The sequence below is a fragment of the Sus scrofa genome, chromosome 15 (genome assembly GCF_000003025.6).
Source record: "Sus scrofa isolate TJ Tabasco breed Duroc chromosome 15, Sscrofa11.1, whole genome shotgun sequence".
Taxonomy (NCBI): domain Eukaryota; kingdom Metazoa; phylum Chordata; class Mammalia; order Artiodactyla; family Suidae; genus Sus; species Sus scrofa.
In genome coordinates this window covers 65,391,907-65,411,854 of record NC_010457.5, presented here as the reverse complement: position 1 = coordinate 65,411,854, position 19,948 = coordinate 65,391,907, and the positions used below count along the sequence as shown (strand labels likewise).

Here is a 19,948-nt window from a genome sequence, read left to right as displayed (position 1 = left end):
TAATACTTCATTATATTCTCTAGCCCTATCCATGTTGCAGCAAGTGGCAATATTTCACTCTTTTTCATGACTGAGTAATATTCCATCTTATATGAATACATTTTTTAAGCCAATCACCTGCTCATTGAAGGTTCTTTGTTTTTTTGATGTTCAGTTGTATGAGCTATTTATATATATTGCATATTAATCCCTCATCAGTAATATTGTATACAAATATTTTCTCCCATTCCATAGGTTGTCTCTTTGTTTTGTTGATGATTTCTTTTACTGTGCAAAAGCTTTTAGGTTTAATTAGGTACCATTTGTTTATTTTTGCTTTTATTTCCTTTACTTTTGGAGATATCCAAAAAGATATTACTGCAATTTATGTCAAAGAGCATTCTGCCAGTGTTTTCCTCTAGGAGTTTTATCGTATCTGGTCTAACATGTAGGTTTTTTTAGTTTATTCTTGTGTATGATGTTAGAAAATGTTCTAATTTCATTCTTTCACATGTAGCTGCCCAGCTTTCCCAGAACCACTTATTGAAGAGACTGTTTTTTGTCCCTTATATATTCTTGCCTCCTTTGTCATTGATAGATTGATTGACCGTAAGTGCCTAAGTTTGTTTCCTGGCTCTCTATCTTGTTCCATTGATCTGTATGTCTATTATTATGCCAGTCCCATAGTGTTTGGATTACTTTAGCTTTGCAGTATAATCTGAAGTTAGGGAGTGTGATTCTTGTAGTTCTGTTCTTCTTTCTCAAGATTGTTTTGACTATTTGGCCTTTGTGTTTTCATAAAAATTTTAAAATTATTCTAGTTCTGTGAAAAATGCCACTGGTGTTTTGATAGGGATTTCATTGAATCTGTAATTTTACTTGTTTTGTTAATTTTTGAATATGGTACAAGGCAAGAATTGACTAACTTTTTTTTAATCTTTTGTTAAAAAACCCAGCCTTTCCTCATTGAATTATCAGCACACATTTTTTAAAATCAGCAGAACATAAAACCACAAGGAGATATCACTTCACATACAAGAGGACAGATATTATTAAAAACAAAACAAAGCCAGAAAACACACCAGAAACTAGCAAGTGTTGACAAGGATATGGAGAAATTTAAATGCTTGTACACTGCAGATAGGAATGTAAAATAATGCAGCTGCTATGGAAAACAGTACATCAATTCCTCAAAAAAGAAAATGAATGTAGAATTACCATATGATCCAGCATTTTTACTGCTAGGTACATACCCAAAAGAGTTGAAAGCAGGGAGTCAGACATATTTGTCCAACCATGTTTGTAGGAACATTATTCACAATAGCCCAAATATGGAGCAACTTGAGTGTTCATTGATGAATGAATAAACAAAATTTAGTATATACACACAATAGAATACTATTTAGTCTTGAAAGGGAAGGACATTCTAATGCACACTACAACATGGATTAAACTTAAAGACATGCTAAGTGAAATAAGCTAGTCACAAAAGGATAAATTCCACAAACTTCAGGTACCTAAAATAGTCAAATTTGTAAAGACAGGAAGTAAAATGGTCGTTTTTAAAGGATGGGGAACAGAGGACAGTGGAGTTAGTGTTTAATGGGGAGAGTGTTACAGTTGGGAAAGATGAAGAAATTGTGGATATGGATGATAGTGATAGTTGTAGAACAATGTGAATGTATTTAAAATGCTACTGAACTGTATACTTAAAAATGGTTAAGATGGTATATTTTTTGTTGTGTATATTTAACCACAAGTTAAAAAAGTTGCTTGACCATATTCGTGGGTTCTCTTTCTAGACTGTCTTCTGTTTCATTCATTGTATGTCTATCCTTATAACAATACTACATTGTATTGATAATTATACTTATAGTAAAGCTAGAGATAAGATACTATAAGTTCTTCAACTTTGTTTTTCTCTTCCAACAGTATTTTGGCTATTCTAAGTCTTTTGCCTTTCTGCATAATTTTTTTATTAAAGTATAATTGATTTACAGTGTTGGGCCAATTTCTGCTGTACAGCAAAGTGGCCTAATCATACTTGTATATTCATTCCCTTTCTTGTATTATTTTCCATTTTCTATTTCAAGAGTTTGGATATAGTTACCTGTGCTATAATGGAAGAACTTCATTGCCTATCCATTCTAAATGTAATAGATTCTTTTTACTAACCTCAAAGTCCCAGTCCATCCCACTATTCCCCCTCCACCTTGGCAACCATAAGTCTATTCTTCATGTCTGTGAGTCAGTTTCTGTTCTGTAGATAGATACGTTTGTGCCATATTTTAGATTCCACATATAAGTGGTTCCATATGGTCTTTGTCTTTTTCTTTCTGACAGCACTTAGTATGAGACTCTCTAGTTGCATCCATGTTGCTGGCAAATCATTATTTCATGCTTTTTTTATGGCTGATTAGTATTACATGGTGTATATGTACCACTTCCTCTTAATCCATTCATCTGTTGATGGACATTAGGTTGTTTCCATGTCTTGGCTATCACAAATAGTGCCGCTATGAACATATGGGTACATGTATCTTTTCGAATTATAGTTTTGTCTAGATATATGCCCAGGAGTGGGATTGCTGGATCATATGGTAGTTCTATATTTAGTTTTCTGAGGAACTTCCATACTGTTTTTCATAGTGGTTGTACCAATTTACATCCCCACCAACAGTGTAAAAGGGTTCCCATTTCTGTGCACTCTCTCCAGCATTTGTTATTTGTAGACTTATTAATGATGGCAATCCTGACTGGTGTGACATAGCACCTCACTGAAGTTTTGATCTGCATTTCTCTAATAATTAATGATGTCAAGCATTTTTTCATGCTCCTGTTGGCCAGGCATGCATCTTCTTTGGAGAAATGTCTATTTAGGTCTTTTGCCCATTTTTTGATTGGGTTTTTTTTTTCTTGTTGAAATCTTTTGTTTGTTTAGTTGTTTGTGTGTTTTGGAAATTAAGCTCTTGTTGGCTGCATTGTTTGCAGCAGTTTTCTCCCATTCTGTAGGTTATCTTTTCTTTTTAATGTTTTCCTTTGCTATGTAAAACCTTGTAAGTTTGATTAGGTCATATTCATTTATTTTTGTTTTTGTTTCTCTTGCCTTGGGAGACTGACCTAAAAATACTTACGTATGGTTGATCTCAGAGAATATTTTGCCTATGTTTTCTTCTAGGAGTTTTATGGTATTATATCTTAGTTTAAGTCTAAAGCCATTTTGAGTATTTTTGCGCATGGTGTGAGGGTGTGCTCTAGTTTCATTGGTTGACATGCAGCTGTCTAGTTTTCCAGCACCACTTGCTGAAGAGATTGCCTTTTTCCCATTTTATATTCTTGCCTCCTTTGTTAAAGATTGATTGACTGTAGGTGTCTGGGTTCATTTCTGGGCTCTCTATTCTGTTCCATTAATCTGTATGTTTGTTTTTGTATCATTACCACACTGTCTTGACTACTGGGGCTTTGTAATAGTGTCTGAAGTCTGGGAGAGTTATCTGCATAAATCTTAAAATCAGCTTGTCAATTTTTATCTTAAAAAAAACCCCTAAGTTGATCGAAATGGCATTGACTCTTTATATTACTATGAGGAGAATTGACAACAACATCAAGTTTTTGATCCAAGAATATGGCATATATCTTCTTTTACTTAGAACATTATTGTCTCTTGGGAACATTTTGCAGTTTTTAATGTAAAGAACTTGAATATATATTGTTATATTCCCAAGGGTTTCATAGTTTTGATGATGCTGTAAATGGCATTTCTTATTTCTTTTTCCAAATGTTCATTGCCAGCATATAGAAATACAGGTGAATATTATAGATTGTCCTTATATTTTTTGACCTTGCTAAACTCTCATATTAGTTTTAGTAACTTAAAATTTTTTTATATATAAATCCTTTAGCATTCTATGGTTACAGTGTGCTGTCTCTCGATAAAGACAGAGTTAGTTCTTTCCAAACTCTGCATCTCATCTTATTTTTCTTTCCTTATCTGTACTTGCTAAGATGCCAGAACAATGTTGATTAGGAATTGTCAAAATTGAGTAGTTGTAGCAGAAGCCCTATGTCTGCAAACCTTAAAATATTCATTCTCTTGACTTTTTCAGAGCACATTTGCTGCTCCTGTTCTATTTGTTAGTTTCTTCTCTTACTTTTTCCCCCAATGCTTGAGGGTGAGTTTGCTTTTCCCTTTCTTTTTTTAGCTTCTTTTAGTAAAAGGTTATGTAATTGATTTTTAACCTGTATCTTTTTCATCTTTCTCTGTTACAAAAAGCTATCACCTTTCTGAGCACTGTTTTAACTGTATTCCACAAATTTTGATATATTGTATTTTCAATTTTATTCAGTTCAAAATATTTCCTAATTTCACTCGTGTGTTCTACTTTGACTCTTGGGCCATCTAGAAGTTTCTTTAACTCAAATATTCATCAGCAGTTGAATATATAAACAAATTGAAGTATATGCATGCAATAGAATTCTACTCAGTAAATCAAAGAAGGAATTATTGATACACACATCTACATAGATGAAAATCAATGGAATTATCCTAAATGAAAGAGATACAAGCAAAAAGTACTACTCTATGATTGTATTTGTAAAAATCTCTGGGGAGTTCCCATCATGGCTCAGTGGTGACAGACCTGACTAAGATCCATGAGGATGCGGGTTTGATCCCTGGCCTTACTCAATGGGTCGGGAATCCAGCATTGCTGTGAGCTGTGGTGCAAGTCACAAATGTGGCCAAGATCCTGTGTTGTTGTGGCTGTGGCTTAGGCCAGCAGCTGTAGCTCCAATACCTCTAGCCTGGGAACTTCCATATGCCACATGTACAGCTCTAGAAGACAAAAACAAACAAACAAACAAAACTCTAGAAAATTGTAAACCTATCTATAGTGATAGCAGATCAGTAGTTTCTTAGTATTTAATCTGTTGTAAATTTCATCCAGTAAAAGTCTCATTTCACATATTTTTTTCATCTCTAGAAATTCCATTTGATTCTTCATCTCTTTCTCTTATGCTTGCATTTTCTTTTAAACTTCTGCACCTATTTATAGTATTTTTAGAGGTTTTTTCAAGTTCTTTAATAACTATCCTATGATCTCTGTCACTTCTGTTTATGTTTCTATTTGTTGATTTTTAACCTGTTCATCAGTCAATGTTTTTTGCTTGTTGGTATTTCTAATGATTTTTGAACAGTTAAGGGACATTGTATATGTTGTATTGTTGAGTGTCTTGATTTTGCAGTCTTACTTTAAATTAGTGTTGGATCTTATTTGGCAGACAGTTAAGATTCGTGGATCAAGTCAAAGTTTTAAGCTTTGTTAGGATGAATGCTGAGTAGCCTTTAGTATAACCAGAAATTTAGTCTTACTGCTAAGGTATAACTGTATGTGGTCTTTACTGAATGCCCAGAGTGATTAAAAACAACTTTCCACTCTGGCAGTGGAACCTCTGCTTTCCTTTTGTGAACTCTAGTAACTGCTCATCTCACATCTTCCCATTCAATGTTTGCTTAGGCCTAGACTATTTTGTCCTGGGTCCATACCCCTTGGAATTGAGCAAAGACTCAAGAAGGGCTATGTGCAGATTTATGGAGCTAATCTTCCACATAAATCCCTTATTTTGGGGGACTCTATTTCACAACTTCTAGACACCTTAGCTTCCCTGATGGCTGATCTTTCTCTCTTCAAGTTTACTAATGGTTGAGAAGCTCATTCCTTATTGTATGGACTAGAATATATATCCAGGCTAAAAGCCAGGGAAATCATGAGTCTTGCTCAGCTCATTTTTCTTTCCTCATTGACCATGGACACTGTTCTCCAATGTGTGAAAATATGTGGTTCATAAATTTTTTGCAGTTTTCTAGTTATGTACAGTGAAAGGGTACATCTGGTCCTTAATACTCTATCATGGCCAGAAGCAATTCTAGTTTGTTACTCTTAATATTGTTATTATTATCTTAATCCCCCAGAAAAACCTTTTAACAGTTTACAGTTTTGTGTGCATGTGCTTATGCATTGGATATTGTTTGGCTCCTTCTTTCTTAAAAGATTCTCTTCTGCTGGCTTCTCATGCCAGGTTCATCATCCTCTACCTGGGCATCATATCTTCGAATTTTTCAAGGCTGAGCTCAGATTTCTTTTTCTTTATATATTCTCTCTCTGGGAAATCTAACCTATAGCAACATTAAAGATCATAAAGGATGATCTCTTTGATCTATCTCCAGTCAAGACCTTTCCAGACCCTCCTCCTGCCTTTTTAGATGTCTCTAAGGCAACTCAAAGTCAAGTTAATAAAATTGTGATCTTGTCACTTGCCTGGACACCAGCCTCCCAACCTGGAGCTCTCCCAGTGTTTCATACTTCAGTGTATTAGATCTTCACTCTATCCAGTTGTGCTGAATACAAACCAGAGAAAATCTTGGACAGTTGCCTATCCCTTAGCCCTTTGCCATCCCTGGCTATGCCTCTTCATGTGTTTTCTCCATCAGCAGGTCCTGTCAGTTTTATGTCTTAAAATTTTTGGACTTCATCCATTTATCACTGTTGCCACTGAATTAGCCCAAGTTAAATGTCACCTCTCATCTGACTGACTCCAACAGTCTCCTAAGTGGCCTCTACATATTCCCTCTAGTCATCCACTCACAGCTGTTCTCAATACCTCAGGCTAAAATGATCTTCGAAAGCGCAAATCAAAGCACATCACCTGCTTCCTTAATCCCCTCAGTGGATTCTCATTGAATTTAAGGTAAAGACCCTAATCCAAAAAAGAGTCTAAAAGGCTGTATGTGTTTGGCCCTTGTCAACCTCTCTTTCTTCTCCTATCACCACAATACTCCTCTCTATGTTTTCCAGCCACACTGACTTTCTTTCAGTCTTGGAAGATGTCACCTTCCATCTTTCCATAGGATCTCAGAACATGCAATTACCTTTGAAATATCCTTTCCCACTTTAAAATCATACCCTTCTCCAGTTTAATCCTTATTTATCTGTAGATTTCAGTTCACATCACCTCTTCAAGAAAACCTTTCTTTCCCTTTAAACATGAACTTTGTGTATAATTGTATAAAACTAATTATGTCACAACCACCTTGCACCCAGGGGAAATAAGCTTCATGCTTTCAGCACTAGGTGCTACATAAATATTTGCTGAATAAATGAATGAATTAGTCAGTTATTGCCTTTATTTTAATAGAATCATGAGCATGATAGATCCTAAGTGAAAATTTATTGACCACTTTATGAATTATTGCCTAGTGTGCATCATTGCAAATATACTGAATGATAGTTTATTTATAATATCTTAAAAACTAATTCATATTTCTTTGAAAATAATAGCATATAAGAATTTAATTTCAAATAAACTTTCATTATGCATGCAATTTTTTAATGTAATGCAAAGATTTATATCCTAAATGCTATTTTCCATTTTTCTTTCTAGGGGAAAAATAGCCTCCCTTCAAAATATTTCAGTCAATTTTCAACTGTATAGATTGTGTGTATTTAACAAAGGGTGATTGTAATTAGTTTCTAGAAAAGGAAATGGGCTCATGGCTATGCTTCTGACCTCTTTTCTCTCACACACATACTCCTGACCACTGTAGTCTTACACTGCCAAGGCATTTTCATTGTCCAACTTTGCTACCATTACTTATCTTATATGTGCTGAATCCTGTCTGTAGTACTTTAGAGTATCATGAATTTCCAAAATAAGTATAAGTAATAATGTAAAATATGTATTACTAATCCTATTTTACAAATTAAAAATTGAGGCCTAAAGAAATGAAGTAAATTACTCAAAGCCATAGCAGTGCCAGATTCTGGATTTATGGAGTTCTAAAAGCTTTAACCTTCTACTATAACTCCTGAGTCTACCATGGAAAATTGAGAGTTGACTTCACATTTTTCTGATCCTTGGACTTATGGCATCAAATTCAGTTAAAGGATTATCTTATTTTTAAAAAATTGTTTCTTTAAACTTCTATGACTCATTCGTGGTGTCACCTTTCTACAGTAATTAAATTTTCATCAAGCTATTCATGATTTTTTTTATTAGGCCCTGTGATTTTCAATTCTTTGGAAATCAATAGAATTATTTTGATACTTGCATGTTACCAAATATTAAAAGCTAAGTAATTTCAGCCTTTTTGCTCAGTTAGTTAGAACATGATCTTGGTATTGATCAGCATACAATTCTATTGACTTTCCATAGAAAAACCCAGCCTAAAGCTAAAACTAATGCTACTTCTGGCTTATATATGGGTTATTATCTACTCTAATTGTGAAGAACAACACAAAGAGTCAAGTTCATATTCTGCTTCTATATAACCATGAAAAAAATTGAGTAGGAAATGATTTTTATAACTCTTCTGAAAGTTAAAATGTTATGTTTTCTCTTAGGGTGCATCTATTCATTTGCTAACTCATTGGCTCACGTAAAAAGCATTTATTGAGTGCTTCTTCCATGGCAGGCATCATTCTAGGAGATATGATGAAACACAAGACAGACGAAATGCTTGCCCCATAGAGAATCTATTCTAGTGGGGAGAAATGGACAACCAAAAACCAAAATAGTGATAACTTCTGATGAGAAAATATAAAGGATATTCTGATAAAGTGGATTGGAGATGGTGCAGGGGGCGGGAGGACATCCTTTAATTTAGACAGGATGATCACATAAGGTCTTTTGGTAGAGATGACATGTGAATTAAGACCTGAGGAGTTCCCATTTTGGCTCAGTGGTTAACAAACCTGACTAGTATCCATGAGGATGCGGGTTTGATCCCTGGCCTTGCTCAGTGGGTTAAGGATCCAGCGTTGTGGTGAGCTGTGGCGTAGGTCACAGACATGGCTTGGCTTCTGTGTTGCTGTGCTTGTGGTGTAGGCTGGCAGCTACAGTTCCAATTTGACCCCTAGCCTGGGAACCTCCATATGCTACCAGTGCAGCCCTAAAAAGACAAAAGACAAAGAAAAAAAAAATGAAATCAAGATCTGAACCATAAGGAACAAGGCATTTGAAAAGCTACAGGAACTATTTTCCAAACTGATGCCCCAGACCTAGAGGCAGGAATGACTTTGGGAGGTGCCAAGAACAGAAGGAAGGTGTTGTTGGAACATGGTGTGTAAGTCTGGAAAAGGAGGCAGGGGTCAGATGTTGAGGATTTCAAATAAACTTAAAGTTACCAATCAGTTTCTTTTTAAAATAATGTTATTGATATTGTTATTTTGGCCTTAGAACTAACTTTATCTCCCTGGCACTATTTATTACTCATGCCACAGAGAGAAATATATATTATCATAAAATTTTAAGAATTTGAAAGCTCCTTAAAAATTTACCCAGTCTAACTCCTCATCTTAGAGATAAGGCTGAAAAGTTAAGGAACTTATGGAAGGTAACTCATCAAGCTTGGGGAGGCTAGGATTTGAGTTCAGGCTTCCATATTGCAGAATCCAGTGCTCTTTACAGAAAATAGTTTTTAAGAAAACAGTAACAAAAAATATTTTAAGTATTTCTTTGGCTCTCCTGTTTTCTATTAGGTTTTTTTTTAAAAAAAATAATAAATTGGAGTTCCCATCGTGGCGCAGCAGAAGCGAATCCAAGTAGGAACCATGAGGTTGCGGGTTTGATCCCTGGCCTCACTCAGTGGATTAAGAAATTAAGTTAAAAAATAATAAATTATCACAATTTATTATTACCAGTAACTTATACTAATATTTAGATATAGTTAATTGATTTAGATTTGGATTGTACATTTTTTTCTCTTTTTTTTTTTTTAAGGGCTGGACCCGTGGCATATGGAGATTCCCAGGCTAGGGGTTGAATCAGAGCTGCAGCTGCCGGCCTACACCACAGCCACAGCAATGTGAGATCTGCACCACAGCCCACAGAAATGCTGAATCCTTAACCCACTGAGCAAAACCAGGAATTGAACCTGAGTCCTCATGGATACTAGTCAGGTTCCCTACCACTGAGCCACAGTGGGAACTCCTGTACATGTTTTTTTAAAATCATTGGCCAAGTTCTTAGCACTATAAAAGCGGAATAATACAGATGTTGCCTTAGTATCTTTCATTTCACTTCCATTGTACTATCTGCATTGATTCTTACCCCGATGTCCTTACACACCAAGGGATCCACAAATAAGCTTTGAGGTTCTTCCTGACCCTCTGAAAAGGTGCACATTTTACATGCTGTGAGTATCATTTTGGGTCCTCCAAGAAACAGATATAAAGGTAAGATTAAGGATCCAGTGTTGCTGTGAACTGTGGTGTAGGTTGCAGACGTGGCTTGAATCTGGTGTTGCTGTAGCTCTGGCGTAGGCCAGCAGCTACAGCTTCAATTAGACCCCTAGCCTGGGAACCTTCATATGCCACTGGTGTGGCCCTGGGAAAAGACAAAAAGAAAAATAAGATAGGATTAGATAAACTCAATTTATGGAGAAATCCCTGTGGACAGTAAAGGAGAGGAAGAAGGAATAGGTAGCAGTGAGATCACAATGCAGATCTCATGGCTATAAAAGGAGGGAGAGAATGATTGGGTAGAAAGGTTCAGATAGGCTGATGGGGAGTCCCCAAGGAAAGGTTGTTTGTTGGAAGCATCCTGGGTCAGGCAGAAAGGCACTGGCACCAGTATCTCTGCCATGCTCAGTTATTGGTTCCAAGCAGCCCCAGAAGAAATGAGGTTGTGCTATGAACACTATCATAGATCCAAAGGTGAAGTAGCTGGGGCTGTCCATCAGTTCTGCTCCTGGAAGAAGTTCTCTGAAAGGAGATATGAGTACTGCCCTTTCAGGGTCATCACACTATACTTACGAGCGTTCCTTTGGGGAAAGTATCTGAGGCTTTTGTCATATTTGCTACGTTTGGGTTCCCCCAAAAGTTTACAATCACTGACTGTTCTAACACCTAAGTGGTTAAATCGCAGCTCTTAGAAACCATAGTATTTATCACCAATTTATTGCCAAAAGTCAATAAACAAGAGTTATTCACCAAAACATTGAAAATTATGGCTTCATTTTCATAATTTCTTCATGAGTAGCAGAGACAGTAATATTTTTCACATTTATATTTATCACACTGAAAACAAGTAGTGTCAGAATGGGAGTTCCTGTTGTGGCTCAGAGGGTTAAGAACCTGACATTGTCTCTATGAGGATCGGGTTCAATCCCTGGCCTTGCTCAGTGGGTTAAGGATCCAGAATTGCTGCAAGTTGCAGCTTAGGGCCCAGGTGTGACTGGAAAATGGTGTTGCTGTGGTTGTGGCATCAGCTGTAGTATCAGAGTGCTGATGGCAGGGTTACATGATAGGGCATGTATGTATTTATTTTTCCATTGGGTAAGCACTAAAGATTCAAAGCATGGATGATGGAGACAGAATCCCTGGGTTTGTACTGTGATTCTGCCACTGATTAGCTGCTTGACCATGGGTAAATTACTTCACCTCTCTGTGCCTCAGATTCCTCATTTCTAATATGCACAGGATGAAATAATGCCTGCCTCTTTGGATTATGGGGAGGATTCAATGAGATGACCTCCAGAAAGCTCTTCAGACAGTGCCTGGCACGTATTATCCCTGTGATGACAGCTTTTGGGTGCTGAGCCCTGTAGCCATCAGAATGTAAATGCAGGGCATGAGTGAGTGGATGAAGCTCTGGTCCCTCAAGGTGCAGAAGAACCCTTTTCAAGAGTTGGCTCTTCTAAAACCTTTGAAAATTATTCAGCAAAAAAGTAGTGTCTCTGGGTTAATAGTCTTCAAGGAGATATTAATATTTTTCTTTGTAGTTATTTCTATTTTCACTTGAAAAATGTTTTTGCATTACATTTTTGATTTTATGACCAATTCCTTTTTTATTTTTTAAATTTATTTTATTGAAGTGTAATTAAACAATCTGCTTTTTCGAGTAAGCTACAGCTGTAAAGTTGATCTTGTAGAGACGTGGATTATTCTATAGTATATTATTCCTGCTGTTATTGCGCAAATGTTTTAAAAGTTTTCAAAGTTGCTCTACAGAGCTTGGCTGCTCTTGATGAATCACTTTGTTTGGATGATGCTGGATTTCCTCTTTTTTTAAAAAAAAATTTTATTTTATTTTATTGGCTATGGTGTGCAGGGGATTATGTGTGATCTTAGCTCTCAGACCGGGGAGTGAATCCAGGCCTCAGTGTTGAAAGTGCTGAGTCCTCACCACAAGATGCAAGGAACTTCCCTGCCTTTCCTCCTTCAACATCTTCCTTGATTTTTCCCAGCCTATTTTTTGCTGAAATTTTTAAATTCCATCTTCTTAGTATATTCCCTTTTCATTTTTCCTGGTCTGAATATTTTTAGTTTAGTAAACTAAATTTTTAGCAAAAAAATAATTTTTAGTAAAGCAGATATGAAAAGTTAAAGGAGCATTTGAAAAGTTAAATAAGCATTCACAAATTATTTAGTCCAGTGCTTGGCAAACTAGCCCAAGGACCAAATCTGGCCAGCAGACAGTTCATGTAAATAAAGTTTTATTGTAACCAGGGTTTTTAGATTTAAGTACTATTTATGGCTGCTTTCATATATCACATTGGAATTTAATGGTTACAATAGAGACTGTATGGTCTGCCAAGCAAAAAACAATTACTATCTGACCTCTTACAGAAAAGTTTGCCACCCTTTGATTTAGTTTACACTGAATTTTAAAAATCAGGAAAAAAAAATTTTACTTTAAATGGGATGACTTCTTGAGGGTAGAAATTATTCTCATTAATTTATCCTAGCCTAGAGTCAAGCTTAAAGTAGATACTAAACAAATATTTGTGGATGGAATTGATAATGTTAATTTTAAAAATTAGATACTTCATATTAAAAAGAAATTTCCTCCTAGTATGTAACTAGCCTGGAGTCAAGCTTTGAGTAGATACTAAACAAATATTTGTGGAAGGAATTGATAATGTTAATTTTAAAAATTAAATACTTCAAATTAAAAAGAAATTTCCTCCTAGTATGTTTTTGTTAAAGTTGGCACTATAGAGTAAACTAGCTGGGCCAACCCATTAGAATGACCATTATAAATAATCTCCCTAGGGTGATTTGTAATACATTAGAAAAACATTCCTTTTGTGAAAAAGTGATTAGTTTAATGGAATCATATGTTTGGGGGAGAATCCCTGCCCCCCTGCTGCTTCTCTTAACATTTTGCTTTTTATGCTAAGATGCCTTGAATAATTTCTTAATAATTTAGGCATGATAATCCATCAAATTCCTAGACTCCCAAGCATGAAGCTCTCCAAATATTTTCAGTAGGTGTATTGTGGTATCTAGTTTGGAAAAACTGTTTGAGTAGAAAAACCTTTCTACCTGTTGCATTGCTATAAAGATCAAAATATTCCAAACTATTATGGTTTATTAATCATTTGTATTCAGAATTTTGCACAGAAATGAATCCAGTTGTAAGAGATGATACTTTTTAAAAATTAGAGCATGGAGTTTTGGCTTTCTTATTGTTAGTCCATTCATTTTTGTGTGGTGAACAAAGATATTAATAATAGTGTTGGAAATTTTGCATAAAATGCTTCTTATTGATAAGAATCACCTATGATACTTGTTTTAAAAAGTTCCAGGGGGAAAGGATGACTGGGGGAGGACAGAGGATTTTGGGGGGCAGTGAAAGGACTCTGTTCGATACTAAAATGGTGGATACATGTCATTTTACATTTGTCCAGAGCCATAGAATGTACAACACCTATAGTGAGGCTTAATGCAACTCTGGACTTTGGGTGAAAATGATGTATCAGAGGTAGGTTCATCAATAGTAACAAACATACCACTCTGGTAGGGGATGTTGACAATGGGCATGCATGTGTGACACAGGAGTTCATGGGAAATCCTTGTCCTTTCTCTTAAGTTTGCTATGAACCTATTACTGTTCTAAAAAAATAAATCTTGGGAGTTCCTATCATGGTTCAGCAGAAACATATCTGACTAGTATCCATGAGGATGCAGGTTCAATCCCTGGCCTCGCTCAGTGGGTTAAGAATCCAGCGTTGTCATGAGCTGTGGTGTAGGTCGCAGATGCAGCTTGGACCTGGCGTTGCTGTGGCTGTGGTGTAGGCCAGTGGCTACAGCTCCCATTCGACCCCTAGCTTGGGAACCTCCATATGCCGAGGGTGTAGCCCTAAAAAGACAATAAAATAAAATAAAATAAAATAAAATAAAATAAAATAAAATAAAATCTTAAAAAGTAATAAAAACATTCCTAGGCCTCTCTAAATTCTGCTTCAGTGTTTGTGGGGTGGAGCTCAGGACTCTCTTTTTTAAATATAAATACCCCAAGTGATTTACATCATCAGAATAGTTTTAGGAAATGCCACTTTAAAAAATACTTTCACATTTTCTTGATCATATATGAAGCAGTTTGAGTGGGCTTGTGAAGCTTACCTGCTCCTATAATATACTCCCACTGATGGTGAAACTATTTTAATATTTATACATAGAATTTAATATTTTCTCTTAAAAAAGGTGAAATATTTATAATTTTTATCAATTGCTTAGAGTGAGATTGTTTTGGTATTTCAGTCACTGACTTTCCTTTAATATTTCAGGTTTATTTGGGTCAGAGATTCCCCCTGAGAAGTTGATGAAATCTGTGTAATCTCTCCACAGGAAAATTAACACAAAAATTTTTGCATATAATTACTAGATTTCTACTAACCCTGACATATAATAGTGAACTTCAATCACGGGCTAGAAATATGCTTCAGTTGGAGCCCCTCTATTTTTAATTTTGCTCTGTATGTTGGTGTCTTTACCCTTAATTTTTTCTATCAGATGCTCTATAACTGAAAATGTAATAACTGTGTCAGTATCCTGACTGTATGCATCTCTCTTTCCAGTTAAACAGGATATAGATTTTCATTATACTTCTTTTGCTTAATATGTCCTTTAAAAAAAAGAAAATTTATGTATTTTGAGACAACTGTGGATTTGGCCGAATGCTGTTTATGGAAAGAGCAGAAAGTTGATATTTGTTGGTAGAAGAATAGAGGGACAGTTATCTTGAGACTGAGTGATGGAAGGAAGAAAATGCCTGGGTAAGTTGCTGAGAGGACCAGAAGCCAGCAATAAAAAACGGAGGGCAGACTGGAGTCAAAGGGGTTGAATTCAGAGGAAGCTGGCTGCCCAGGCCCCTGATTTCTCTCTCGTTTTAGGAATGGGAATTCAGTGAAGGATGCAAACAGCTTGGGTGGCAGATGGCTTAGGCAAGAACTGCTTCAACCCAAATTTGAGGATTGTATCGAAAACTAAGGCAGAAAGAATCTTGTTTTCTACAAGGTCTTAGGGATGAGGTCAGGGAGGAGAATGAGAGAGAAATATTGAGAGGGGAAGAGAGGGAAAAGAATGAGAGAGAAAAGTGAGACAGAAAGGAAAACAGAAACAGAGTTGAGGAGAGAAACCACACTTGGATTAATCTAGACAAAACTGGGCTCATTGATACCACTGGAAATGGAATCTACCTCCCTGGTTGGAATGTCAAGAATGTGTACTTAAAAATTACTTTCTCAAAATGTCTATTGTGTTTTATGCCTCTCTGCGAGGGGAAGAATACCAGAGGATACAAAAGAGCTGGTCTCTGGCCTCTCTGCCAAAGTGTGACTCAGGTAGGTTTACAGGAGACCACAGGACACTTGTGAGAATTAGAAACAGGCAGATGTGGCCCCACACCAGGGTATGGGGCTTAGCCAGCAGAGCGCTGTTGAGATTTAGCCCCATTTTCTCCACTGCCAGACCTTCTTGTGCAGTCAACTCCCTGCCCAACCTGATGTATCAGCCCTGGTACGAAGAATTGAATCTCTGCTTAGGCTTCAGGCAGTAGGAAGGGTGAGAGCTTTCGGATCTGAGCAAAGACCGTGTAGGTCTCTTACAAGCCAGAGCTTCTACAAAGGGAGGGATAAATTAGAGGGCTGGGATTGATATATACACACTGCTATTATAGAGTAGATGGGTAATGGGGACGTACTGTATAGCACAAGAACATTTACTCAGTACTGTGTGGTAACTTACATGGGAAAAGAATCTGAAAAGGCATGGTGTATGTGTGTGTGTGTGTGTGTGTGTGTGTATATATATATATATATAACTGATTTACTTTATGCCTGAAATTAATACAACTTTGTAGGTCAACTATATTCCAGTAAAATTAAAAAAAAAAAAAAAAAACCAAACAACTGTCCAGGTAAATATGAATCTGGGCAGCAAGGTCACAGAGCAGGCAGGTTTGCAGGAGATAGACATTGAGATCAAGGAGGCAGAAGATGCTAGTCCAGCCAGCCATATCACAGAGAACCACGCTGGCAATCAAGAAAGAGGCAGATGTTTCAGCCAGATTGTTCCCATATCCAAAAACTGGTTATAATTTTCATGTTTTCACAAATAGTCACAGAAATAATTTTAGAAGTTATCCAGTTCTATATTACCATTTTTGTAATCTTTTGTTAATCTTTTCTATGTTTCTTAATGACAATAAAAGAAAATACAAATATGTTTTTATTTTCCTCCCTTTCTTTCAAAAATCAGAAAAAAATGTTTAAATTTTTCCCATAATGCCCCTTTAATCTTGCTATTGACTTATTTGTCAGTTGGTAACTTACACTTCTCTGCAAAGAGGATTAATGAAATCATCTACATACACATCACAAGGTCTCTATAAAGTTGCAAAATTAACAAGATGATTTTAAATAAGTATTTCAATGATTTGATTATACTCTTACAAATCTCAGGATGGACTGGGTAATTTGATAACAGCATAATGCTTGAGTTAAGGCTACCAGAGAGGAAGGCTGAACCCCTCTAGTGCCTGGAATATTCTGTTGCTCTGTGCAGGTTATTGCCTTCCTGGTTTGATGATTTTGATAACTGCTATGCTAGTTCTTCCTTAATTTTAAAATTAGTTTAATTTCTAGCATAAAAGCTATGCTGAAAACACCATATGGAGAAGTATATACAGAGAGAAAACATGGTTAAAGATGTTTTTTGATAAATGCAAATTTTAAAAACTCTTAATTTCAAAGTTTTGTATAAAGTGATATTATAAAAGACTCTGACCTGTTTAAATTTAGAGTGCTGAAACAAGTTTTGTTTTGTTTTGTTTTTGCTTTCTTAATGGTGGCAATATGGTTTATGAAGCTGTGCCTTAGTACAGGCACTGGGGCTTGCCCATGGTGCTCTTAATGTACAAAGCCCAGACGTTCTGCCAATTTTTCTTGGGCAATGACACCAAGAAGTTGACAGCTAAGTGGATATTGTACACAAGCTCATCATCTGTCATCTTCTTGTGGCCAACAGCCAATACCAGACACAGCACCTTTGTCATCTGGAACTTGATGGTGGACTCACTTCATCAACTTGTCCACCATGTTCTCATTGTGGGTCAGCAAGGAAGGGAGCTTACCAGTCTTGTTCAGGCCTGGGCCTAGGATTCCTGGGACCTGCTTTATTTAGTGACTCTGATGCCAAAAAAGCATCATAGTTCTTGGCCAGCTTCTTGACCAGTTCCTTATTCTTGTTGAGTTTTTTCAGTGCCTCAGTGTCCATGTGTGGGATATCCATAGCCTTGGCCTCATCATGATGCTGCTGGTCTCCCAGAACACACATGGAGAACTTGGGGCGGGGAGTGGACTTAAACCTAACAGTGCCCTAGAAGTGTTTGTCCTTCTTAGGGTCATAGTTCTTCAGGCTGGTCTGAAGCTGAATGGCCTCCAAAAACTTCCAGCACTTGTGCTGGGTCCCTTGCAGGACCCTCCTGCACCACCTCGCGTAGGGTTTTATAGGAGATTTTGATGCTCATGGAGCCTGGTATGGCAATAACTGGAAAAGAGCCAATTTTGATAGTAACAGTTGTTTCTGGTATAATCCTATCATCAATTAATTGATTTCAAAACCAGAAATTTTCAACTAACTTGAGCTCCTCTTTGTAGCTATTTCCACTCGGGGGTAGCTTAGCATCCCCATTTGCTAATACGATTTGTATTTTATGTAACTTATCATTAACACCTTGCTCCTAGTCCCAGTATTCCATGCTGCAAGACTGTGCTCCACAGAAAATGATTAGACTGACTTTCTGTCCCTGCCACCATATAGCAGATAGGGCTCCCTTTCAACCTCAGAAGTATCTTGTATTGGACAGGAAATTATGTGGTCATTCTAACTGAGATTTATCAGAGATGATGATGGCTAACTTTGGGGGACATCTGCTGTATACCAGGCGCTGTGCTAAACTCTTTACATAAATGATTTCAAATTTTTTTATTTTTCTTTTTAGGGCTGCACCTGTGGCATTTGGAAGTTCCCAGGCTAGGGTTCGAATCAGAGCTACAGCTGTTGGCCTACACCACAGCCACAGCAACACCAGATCTGAGCTGCTTCTGTGACCTACACCACAGCATACGGCAATGCTGGATCTTTAGCCCACTAAGTGAGGCCAGGGATCGAAGCCACATCATCAGGGATCCTCGTTGGGTTCATTAACTGCTGAGCCACAAAGGGAACTCCTATGATTTCATTTATAACTGCATATGACATAACTTCCATTAGGCAGCTGGTATTATAATACTTATGTTACAAAAGACGATGGAAGCTAAGAGGTTAAGTCATTTACCCATGGTCCTAAGATTAGTAACTGAGGAACTAAGACTTGAATTCAAGCCTGTTGGATGCACACAATGACTGTTTGTTACTAAGACTATGTTATTAGGACCAGTTTGTGGCCACTGGTGCCCAAGTTAGTTTGGCAGCGGCTTGAGGAGCTGGGGACCACTGAGTTTCTTTTGATTGCCTTAAATTTATTCAGTCCATTCATCTGATAAATTAGTGCTTTTTATTTTTGTAAATAAATGCCAAAGCAAAACAATGAATTTTTTCTTTTTTTGAGACAGGACCAATAATCTTGACAGTGTTATGTTACAATGGTGTTTTAAATTTTGTGCTAGATGCCATTTTAATTGTTTAGCTTGATGGGAGCATCAGGGACAGTGGTTCACTGTTTCACTTTGGAAAAGCTGCTCTCTGTCAGGTTTGTGAACAGCTTTATTGTTTAGTTTGCATAAAGGTCAATCGCTCTAAAAATAGACACATTAAGGGGTGATATAATAGATATTTTATGTGTGTTGCAGGTGCGTTCCCCCAGTGGTTGAAATGAATACCTTTGTGCCTTCTGGAGAGAAGGTGTACATCTGTGTGGTGTGTGCACCTGTGCATACACATCTCCTTTGAAAGCTCAGCTTTACACATTGTACACACTAGATTCTTAAATCTCTGTCTTAAGAAATATCCATGCCCCTTGTGAATCTACGTTATGTTTTTGGGTTTGATAGGCATTTTGTCAGTGTAACTTCAAAACACAGGCTCTCCATCAGAAAAAAAGAAAAAAGAAAAAGAAAAAAGGACTTGTGGGTGTTGTTAGATTACAGAAAGTTGAATCAATTGATTCCATTTAGTCTGGCAGCCTTACAAGGTAACTTAGGCTTCTGCATCTTCAAATCTCAGCTTTTTTCTGGCCAAAGAGACTATTTCTTTCCCTTTCTTTCTTAGCTTGAAGAAGTGTTAAGACTTGTTCATTTCAAAACAGAGCATTTAAAAAATGAAGAAGACACATTGTTTACTTCACTGGACTGGGAGCCTTAGAGACATGTTCTAGTCTCAGCTCTGAAAAAAATCTCTTAAAGCAGAATCATGTGACCTGAGAAAAAGATATTACTCTAGTTAGACATAGTACATTTTACTTTCTAATCTTTTTTGTAATCATAGTATTAACTGGAATGTTCTTGGGAAAGTTATACCATCTAAATAGGCAAGTTCCAAGTCCCAGCAGAGAAAATTCTTTGAGTTACATTTTTCTACAACTTTTTAAAGTCTTGTCTTGACTGTAATCCTTCATTCCCACTATAATAATACAAAATTAATCTATTCATTGGGAGGATGAAGACTATAAATCCCCCATGGAAATG

General features: G+C 36.7%; 1 protein-coding gene and 1 pseudogene across 4 annotated transcripts in view; one reads left to right on the top strand and one right to left on the bottom strand.

The window, feature by feature from the left end:
• The window catches only part of CCDC148 (coiled-coil domain containing 148), a 362,700-nt gene that overhangs the window by 19,217 nt on the left and 323,535 nt on the right, over positions 1-19,948 (top strand). The window lies entirely within an intron of this gene.
• LOC110257194 lies at positions 15,387-18,291 on the bottom strand (annotated as a pseudogene).